At 38.2% G+C, this 9,081-nt stretch overlaps 1 non-coding gene across 1 annotated transcript; it reads left to right on the forward strand.

Moving 5' to 3' along the window:
- Window positions 1-8,753: 8,753 nt before the first annotated feature.
- Trnar-ccu lies at window positions 8,754-8,826 on the forward strand. The gene has a single exon. It is a non-coding gene; the product is annotated as a tRNA-Arg (tRNA).
- The last annotated feature ends 255 nt before the right edge of the window (window positions 8,827-9,081 follow it).

The raw sequence follows: 9,081 nt of genomic DNA on the forward strand, positions 1-9,081 counted from the left end.
TGCTTTCTTGTTTGGATTAACTTTATATATATATATATATCTGTATGTATGTATGTATGCATACACACACACACACACACACACACACACACACACATACACACATACACACCCAGACTCATATATAGATATGTTGGTCTGAATGCATGTGTGTGTGTATTACAATAGCTTATCAGTTAATAAAAAGTTAACAAGTTGTTGTCGCATTTAAACAAATAGTATTTATCGTCACTTAGTAGTTAGGTTATGTTTAAAATGTTGAATAAATAAAAAGAGGAAGAATTATCTTCAACAATGTTTATTTAACAACTTTAAATGTTTTCGATAGAGATAATGTACAATTTGTTTTGTACAAGTTATATATGTGTATAAATCAAGTAATGATGAAATTGTTGAAAGGTGAAAGGTGAAAGCTGAAACAACTCATTTGATATTAGGATATTACAACAGGAATAATCTCTTAGAAAAACCACCATCCGAATCGTGGCCGAAGCCAGTGCTGCCTCGACTGGCTTCCGTGCCGGTGGCATGTAAAAAGCACCAAGCACCATCCGAATCGTGGCCGAAGCCAGTGCTGCCTCGACTGGCTTCCGTGCCGGTGGCATGTAAAAAGCACCAATCCAACCATGGCCGTTGACAGCCTAGCACGTAAAAAGCACGTTGCCAGCCTGGCACGTAAAAAGCACCCACTACACTCACGGAGTGGTTGGCGTTAGGAAGGGCATCCAGCTGTAGAAACATTGCCAGATAAGACTGGAGCCTGGTGCAGCCTTCTGGCTTCCCAGATCCCCAGTCGAACCGTCCAACCCATGCTAGCATGGAGAACGGACATTAAACGATGATGATGATGATGATGATGATGAAAATTTCCTTATTTAAACATGGATTTAAAGACATATAGCCTCTGGCTGAAATGAGAAAATTTCTTATAAAGTATTGAATTCCAAGGTTTTTAGAAACCCACCAAAACATCCTGAAATATTCTAAGAGGCCTCTAGCAGTGAAAATTAAACTTTTCTTTTTAGTTTGTCACTAACCATCACAAACTGACTCCAAAGAGGATTGGCAGGAAAACATGTCAGTAAGCATTATAATAATATTTGGGGGTGTAGTAAAAATAATCTGGTCACTATCACCAGATATAGTATTATTTGTTAACGACTATTATCTCTAGTCAATATGACTAAATATAGTAATATTATTTACTGGTTGTTTTTATTTTCAAATTTAAATATTCTCGGTTAGAATTTAAAGAAAGCTATCTGACAAAGGATTACGTGTACACAATGACAATATAATTTATATAATGACGTTAATATGATGAAAAATCACAGTTTATTGAAAAGGTACAGGACTAGTTGGAGTGGTACAGCGCAGGAGTGGCTGTGTGTTAAGTAGTTTGCTAACCAGCCACATGGTTCCGGGTTCAGTCCCATTGCGTGGCACCTTGGGCAAGTGTCTTCTACTATAGCCTCGGGCCGACCAATGCCTTGTGAGTGGATTTGGTAGACGGAAACTGAAAGAAGCCCGTCGTATATATGTATATATGTATATGCGTGTGTGTTTGTGTGTCTGTGTTTGTCCCCTAGCATTGCTTGACAACCGATGCTGGTGTGTTTATGTCCCCATTACTTAGCGGTTCGGCAAAAGAGACCGATAGAATAAGTACTGGGCTTACAAAAGAATAAGTCCCGGGGTCGAGTTGCTCGATTAAAAAAGGCGGTGCTCCAGCATGGCCGCAGTCAAATGACTGAAACAAGTAAAAGAGTAAAAGAGTAAAGAGTAAAGAGTTGTGTGGTTAAGAAGCTTGCTTCCCATCTATGTAGTCTTGAGTTCACTCCCAATGCATGGCACATTGGGCAAGTGACTTCTAATATATCCTCAAGCTAAACAAAGCCTTGTGATTAGGTATGGTTGATGGAAACTGGAAATAGTCCAACATATATAATAACCATGCTGTGTGTGTGTGTGTGTGTATATGTATGTATGTATGTATGTATGTATGTATGTATGTATGTATGAATGTACGTATGAATGAATTTATGTATGTATGTATGTATGTATGTATATATATATATAAGTTGACATATAATGTCTAAAAGTTAATGAACCACCTATTGATCCCTCCATTTTCTTATTGCGCTCTCTCTCTCTCTCTCTCTCTCTATATATATATATATATATAGCCTCGGGCCAACCAATGCCTTGTGAGTGGATTTGGTAGACAGAAACTGAAAGAAGCCTGTCGTATATATGTATATATATATATATAAGTGTGTGTGTATATGTTTGTGTGTCTGTGTTTGTCCCCCTAGTATTGCTTGATAACCGATGCTGGTGTGTTTACGTCACTGTCACTTAGCGGTTCGGCAAAAGAGACCGATTGAATAAGTACTGGGCTTACAAAGAATAAGTCCTGGGGTCGATTTGCTCGACTAAAGGCGGTGCTCCAGCATGGCCGCAGTCAAATGACTGAAACAAGTAAAAGAGTAAAAGAGTAAATATATATATATATATATATATATATATATCATGTCTTTGTGGTTGTGTTGTATATGCCTCCCCCCCCACACACACACCTGGTGTTGGTTTGTTTGTCTCCATAACTTCGTGGTTTGGCATAAGAAACTTCAAAAAAAAATGTACTGGGATCAAATAATTTGACTAAACCCTTCCAGGCAGTGCTCCAGCATGGCTGCAGTTCAATGACTGAAACAAGTAAAAGATGAAAGATAACAAAATAATAACAAAACAACATTAAAACAGTAATTTCTAGAAGTTTCCAAGTGAGCTCTTTTTGGTGTTTTTTTTAAATAATTATTTGTTTAGAATCTTGTTAGATTCTTGTTTAGATTCTCGTAGACATGGCTGTGTGGTAGTTTGCTTTCCAACCACATGGTCCCGGGTTCAGATCCACAGTGTGGAACCTTGGGCAAGTGTCTTCTACTTTAGCCTTGGGTTGACCATAGCCTCGTGAGTGGATTTGATAGATGGAAACTGAAAGAAGCCTTTCATATCTTATATAATAAAACAAAGTTTGTGTGTGCATGTGTGTATTCACATGTCTGTGCATGCGTGTGTGTGTGTATGTGCGTGCATGTATGTGAGTGTGTGTGTGTGTGTGCGTGTGTGTGTGTTTGTGTATGCATGTGTGCGTATGTTCCTTATGGATTCGAAAACAGAGTTGCCAATTTTCATGTATGAGGTATCAAAAAAATCCGGTAATTTTTCAGCAACCAAATAAAGTATATTCTTGGCACCACATCTCTCTTTCACTACTAAAATAAAATGGAAAACTAGATCGGGTTGCACAATTTTAGGGTCATTTCCGGACAATATTTCCATTTGCTTCTAATGTTTCACTTTTACTTCCGAATTTGGACTTCACCCATTGTTGTTAAACAACCAACAACAATGTAGGCATGACAGAGTGACATTATCTCTCTCTTATGATTTCTCATAATGTATGGAGACACGATGGCATCAAAAACACATTACAAATTCAATAAGTTTGCTCTTCATTTTGCAGGCTACATTTCCCACGCCACTTCACTACTTCTTGTCTTTTCTGCCTTCCTATCAGCAATACAATTAATTTCTCTTCCAATGACAGAGTGGCATTGTCTGTCTTTTAATTTCTCATGATAATGTATGGAGACACTGTTACAATTTCACTAACTTCACCAATATATGACCAAACCTAGATTTTATTTCATATTTTTATACACTTTGCTGTCAATATACTCTTTTACTCTTTTACTTGTTTCAGTCATTTGACTGCGGCCATGCTGGAGCACCACCTTTAATCGAGCAACTCGACCCCGGGACTTATTCTTTGTAAGCCCAGTACTTATTCTATCGGTCTCTTTGCTGAACCGCTAAGTTACGGGGACATAAGCACACCAGCATCGGTTGTCAAGCGATGTTGGGAGGACAAACACAGACACACAAACACACACACATATATATATACATATACATATATACGACGGGCTTCTTTCAGTTTCCGTCTACCAAATCCACTCACAAGGCTTTGGTCAGCCCGAGGCTATAGCAGAAGACACTTGCCCAAGGTGCCACACAGTGGGATTGAACCCGGAACCATGTGGTTGGTAAGCAAGCTACTTACCACACAGCCACTCCTGCGCCTATATAGATAATTCCAAACATTGTCTGTAGAAATAACTTATGTTAATACAATATTTATGTGTACATTTTCATACGTATCTCGGGTGATTAAACCCTACAAATAGTGTATGCATTTCTTCACGGCTTCACAATCAGGGCTGAACTCCGTTTTTTTAAATTATTGTTCAAGTTTTTCTTCTTTTGGAATTAATAAAAGTATGCGAAAATAACCTCCTTTGGCACACACACATACACACATGCATGCACACACACACGCACTCAAGGTAAAACTTCTGTATGAATTATGTTATCTCTTGTTGTGTTCACATGCAAAATTACAGCTCAAATCCTATTCAAATGATCTTATTTTTATTTTGTAATTCGTGTTTAAAAACCTGATGTTCAGTATAAACTTAAAAGGAAGTTCTCCCAGAAATCCTGTCCTTTACCTGTTGTTTCTAGCATGTCCAAGGTGACATTTCCCCCACACCCACCCCAATTTTTTTTTTTTTTCTAAATTTCTTTTCATTCCTATGTTTTCCATAGAGGAGATTAGAATTTCGACCAAAAAACACGTTCTCAATATTTTAATTCTCCCCCACCCCAATTTTTTCTTTCTTTACTTTTCTCAGAATATTTTTCTTGGTAATCCATGGAGAAGAAAGAGAGTACAAATCTTTCAGAATTTTCTTTCTTTTTTCTTACAGAAACTGTAAAATTTCCTCCCCCAACATCCACCCATCACCTCACCACTTTCAAACACTACAAACTCCCATCCACTTCTTGACATCCTTTTACCAAGTGCGATACTTCAGTATGTCAGGGTAAAGGATGGTTGCAGTAAATGCATCACATCTACACAGGTCAAAGAATGCTCTGAGAGTCATCACCTGTGGTGCATATATTTCTCCTCTAATTCTTTTGGGATTCATTTGATCAAAATAAACTCTTTGGTCATTTTCTAAATGAACAGAGAGGTGGATGACTGTGGGATATCTATCATGGATGGGGAATTGAAGGAGTCTCCAAGCAGCTTCATTACTGCTTACATAACAGCCCATTAGATATTGGTGTACCTCATTGGCCCTATCAACATCTAAAAGGCGAAAGATAGCCATGTCAGACCCTTTGTTTATATATTTGCATACATACTTAATGGACTGCAGAGAATTGCAAAATCCAAGTTAATGTGTGCCTTGAAAACTTGTAGTAATATAGGACTGTATGGGATGATCCACCTGTTGTCAACTACGACTGGGCTTTGCTGTGGCCAAAGAGCAAAATCGAATCCACCATCTCTCAGTTTGTGTCTTCTGTACATTGGATACTTGTTATGTCTTGTGTGCATTTCAAAAGTGAACTGTTAGGGTATCCTTTTGAGCATTTGCCATCTTTCATGCATGTGGAATTCTGATTATAAGGGCCGCAGGGACCATGAATCATATGTGATTTGATGTTGAAAAGTTGTTTTGTCTACATCTAGATTTGTAATCTCTGCACTTATAACAGAGTCAATTTAAGCTGAGTGCAACTTTTCCTTCAACCAAATCAAAATGTGTGCATGTGGCAGGCCTCGTTTCTGCCATTCGATGGTATACATTCAACAAGTAATTTCTCCAGATATCTTATTCTTTGTAAGTAGGTCCATGTGTTTCAATAACTTAATGTGGAAAACACTCATGATTAAGTCATACCTTTGATGGTGTTTTTGCCCTGGCAGAAGATTTTCAGCAACTTCAGCCCACTTAGGATAACTTGTGAATGTAACAAAAAGATATGGAGAACTGAAGTTTCTAACATAGGCCATAGCATCTTGTGTTTTTCTGTGCATGTACCTTGGTTCCCTGGTAAAGGAAGCTAGGAGAAAAAAACCTTGTGGCTGATATTGGGAATAGCATCTCCCAAGTGGACATAGGATTCTGCACAAAGTTATCCTTGGTTTATTTTTTATATAAAGAAGGCATTCACTCACCACTTTAGCACACATGTCCGCCATGAATTGTTGGAAAAAATCACAACATTTGAGTAAGTGACTTACTGGCTCATGAACCATGATCATGAAGGTGTAGAAGTCATTGCTACTCACAGACTTTGTTTGATAGTCATGTCCGATTAGTGGGCCAAATTGAGGTATGCCAAAGTGATAGCCGTCTTGCCCTTCTCAGAATATGATTGTGTACTGTACAGCATCATATAAACAATGAGTCTCAGACACCCTTTGTAATGTAATGTCATGTGAGTGGATAGCAATATCCCTGTGGCCACATTGATTGCCAACTAAGATACAGGTGACGTCTTCAGTGGTGGGGGTGTTGTATTGACCTGAGTGCTATCCAATGGGTGTCTTATTGGCACTTATGGCTTGCATGAAGCCATTTGAATTTTGTGTCCATTCTACTGCAACTTCGAGCTGTCGAATCAGATTGTTGTGGGCCAAAAACATGGTCTGTAGAGCAGAAACGATGTCGCAATGCAAGGTTCGAATTATCTAACATCATCTTCTTAATTGCTGCTATTGTTCCCCATAAAGGAAATTTGAAGAAATTTGGCCTCGTCATCGCTGCATGGTAGAAGCAACTCTATCAAGTGGTACACCTGCCCTTGAACCTTGAACATTGTCTAAAATCTTTCCTTTGCTATTTCTTTAGTCGCGCCAAAAGGTGTCATCTGGAAAGCGGAATTGTAGTGTCAAATGCAAGAGAGGAAGTGCTTGGATTCTGCAGTACGCCCATCTAGCAAGCCAAACAATGGCCATGGAAGGGGTTGTAAAACAGGAATCTAAACCTTGCTTCCAGAGCAACACATTCCAGGACTTTTGCATGTAAACGTCTTTGCCCCACAGAACCTGCACTGATGTGATAGCCCACCTACTCTTACAGCAGGATCTTCACTGTAATCTAAATTTGGATCATATCTAAGGGCTGATTTCTCTTCGCAAAATGTGCCTTCCATTAGCACATGCATGAGGGCAGCAGGCATTATATCTTGGACACTCAAACTCCTTGTAGTAACACTGTCTAAATTAAGCACCAGTTACACACTGGGGTCAATGTAATCGTCTTAATCCATTCGTCTGTCCTTGTTTGTCTCCTCTGTGTTTAGCCCCTAGTGGGTAGTAAAGAAATAGGTACTACTTAAGAAGGCGGTGAGCTGGCAGAAGCATTAGCACGCCAGGCGAAATGCTTAGCAGTATTTCGTCTGCCACTACGTTCTGAATTCAAATTCCACTGATGTCAACTTTGCCTTTCATTCATTCGGGGTCGATTAAATAAGTACCAGTTACGCACTGGGGTCGATATAATCGACTTAATTCTTTTGTCTGTCCTTGTTTGTCCTCTCTGTGTTTAGCCCCTTGTGGTAGTAAAGAAATTGGTATTTCGTCTGCCGCTACGTTCTGAGTTCAAATTCCGCCGAGGTCGACTTTGCCTTTCATCTTTCAGGGTCGATTAAATAAGTACCAGTTACGCAGTGGGGTCGATATAAACAACTTAATCCGTTTGTCCTCTCTGTATTTAGCCCCTTGTGGGTAGTAAAGAAATGGGTACTACTTCAGAAGAGTGGTCCCGGTGCGCGCACTCGCTAGCTAGTCGTGACTAGTCGATCCTACAACGACTACCTAGTAAAGTAAATAAAACACAAAATAAATAATTTTTTGTAAACAAAATAAAACAAGAACACAAAGGATCGACTAGTCACGACTAGCTAGCGCAGATGCGCAAGTACGCGAGTGCGCGCACCGGGACCACTCTTCTTAAGTAGTACCTTAGCTAACAAAGTCGGGTGGCGGGTACACGCGTAAATATCTTCTTGCATACATATGACTAAACTATGAACGAAGTGTGGCGAAGAAACAGAAACTAACTACATTAGTCGTTTCGCTGTTTCCACTCCTATTTTTACACTTTACTTCTGAATCATTTCGACATGTTAAGAACAGAAGGAAGCAACCACACTCAAACATTGGAGTCAAGACAATCGATTATTAGCCGAAATTTCTGCTCTTCTGTCTATGACAGAAACTATTGCTTCGATTGATTTATTCGCGAAACTGAAAGAAAACTAAAGGTTGTTTAAGCAAAAATGGTAAGCTTTCTTCCAAGATCGGCTTAAGAAAATATTTAACATACACACAGGTACGAACATTTAAAAGGATATTAATTAACAACTCGTAGTTATTCAAAATGAATAAATACTTAAATTTACAGATTTTAAGTAAACAACAGCGTACACACGACGAAGACGTAAATAATGTACGGAAAGTTACGAATAATTCCGAAATAATTTTTTTTTTTAAATCTAGAATTTTATTCTTTTTCGCCTTTTTTACAAATATTTCCTTTTTTTAATTTCCGATTTTGTTATATCTAGGGAAGCAAATGATGTAAATAAAATCAAATGCTGAAAAAAATATATCGTGTGAAAACGAATTCAAAAATTTGCGGACTAAGAAGAATAGCGTTTTTGTGTAAGAGCAAATTTCTTTAAGAGAAAGCCATTAGAAAACATGCAGCATATAACTGAAATAACGAATAAAGTAATAAAAGCAAATATTTTACCAGAAAAGTGAGTTAATATTATGAAATAAAATAGGTATATATAATTAATTTAATTCCCGCTGAAGTGAAGCCTCCGTGGCCCAATGGATAAGGCACCGGCCTCCTAAGCCGGGGATTGCGGGTTCGAGTCCCGTCGGAGGTATAGGAAATTTTTTTCTGAAATTAATTTTTTTTTCTAATTAAACTTTTATGAATATGAAGAACAGTTGCCAATCACCGAAATTCGATCGAAAAAACCTTTTCGTTCGTATGGTATTCTTTTAGCATATTCTAACCCTAAATCCAAAATTTTATATTTGATATAACTTAGGTTTCATGAAGGTCATTTTTTTTTTCCTTGCCAAATAAACATACGCACTATATATTCGTTCTTCACTAATTTATTATTGTTTTTATT

This window comes from Octopus sinensis, linkage group LG7, assembly GCF_006345805.1.
Source record: "Octopus sinensis linkage group LG7, ASM634580v1, whole genome shotgun sequence".
Classification (NCBI taxonomy): Eukaryota; Metazoa; Mollusca; class Cephalopoda; order Octopoda; family Octopodidae; genus Octopus; species Octopus sinensis.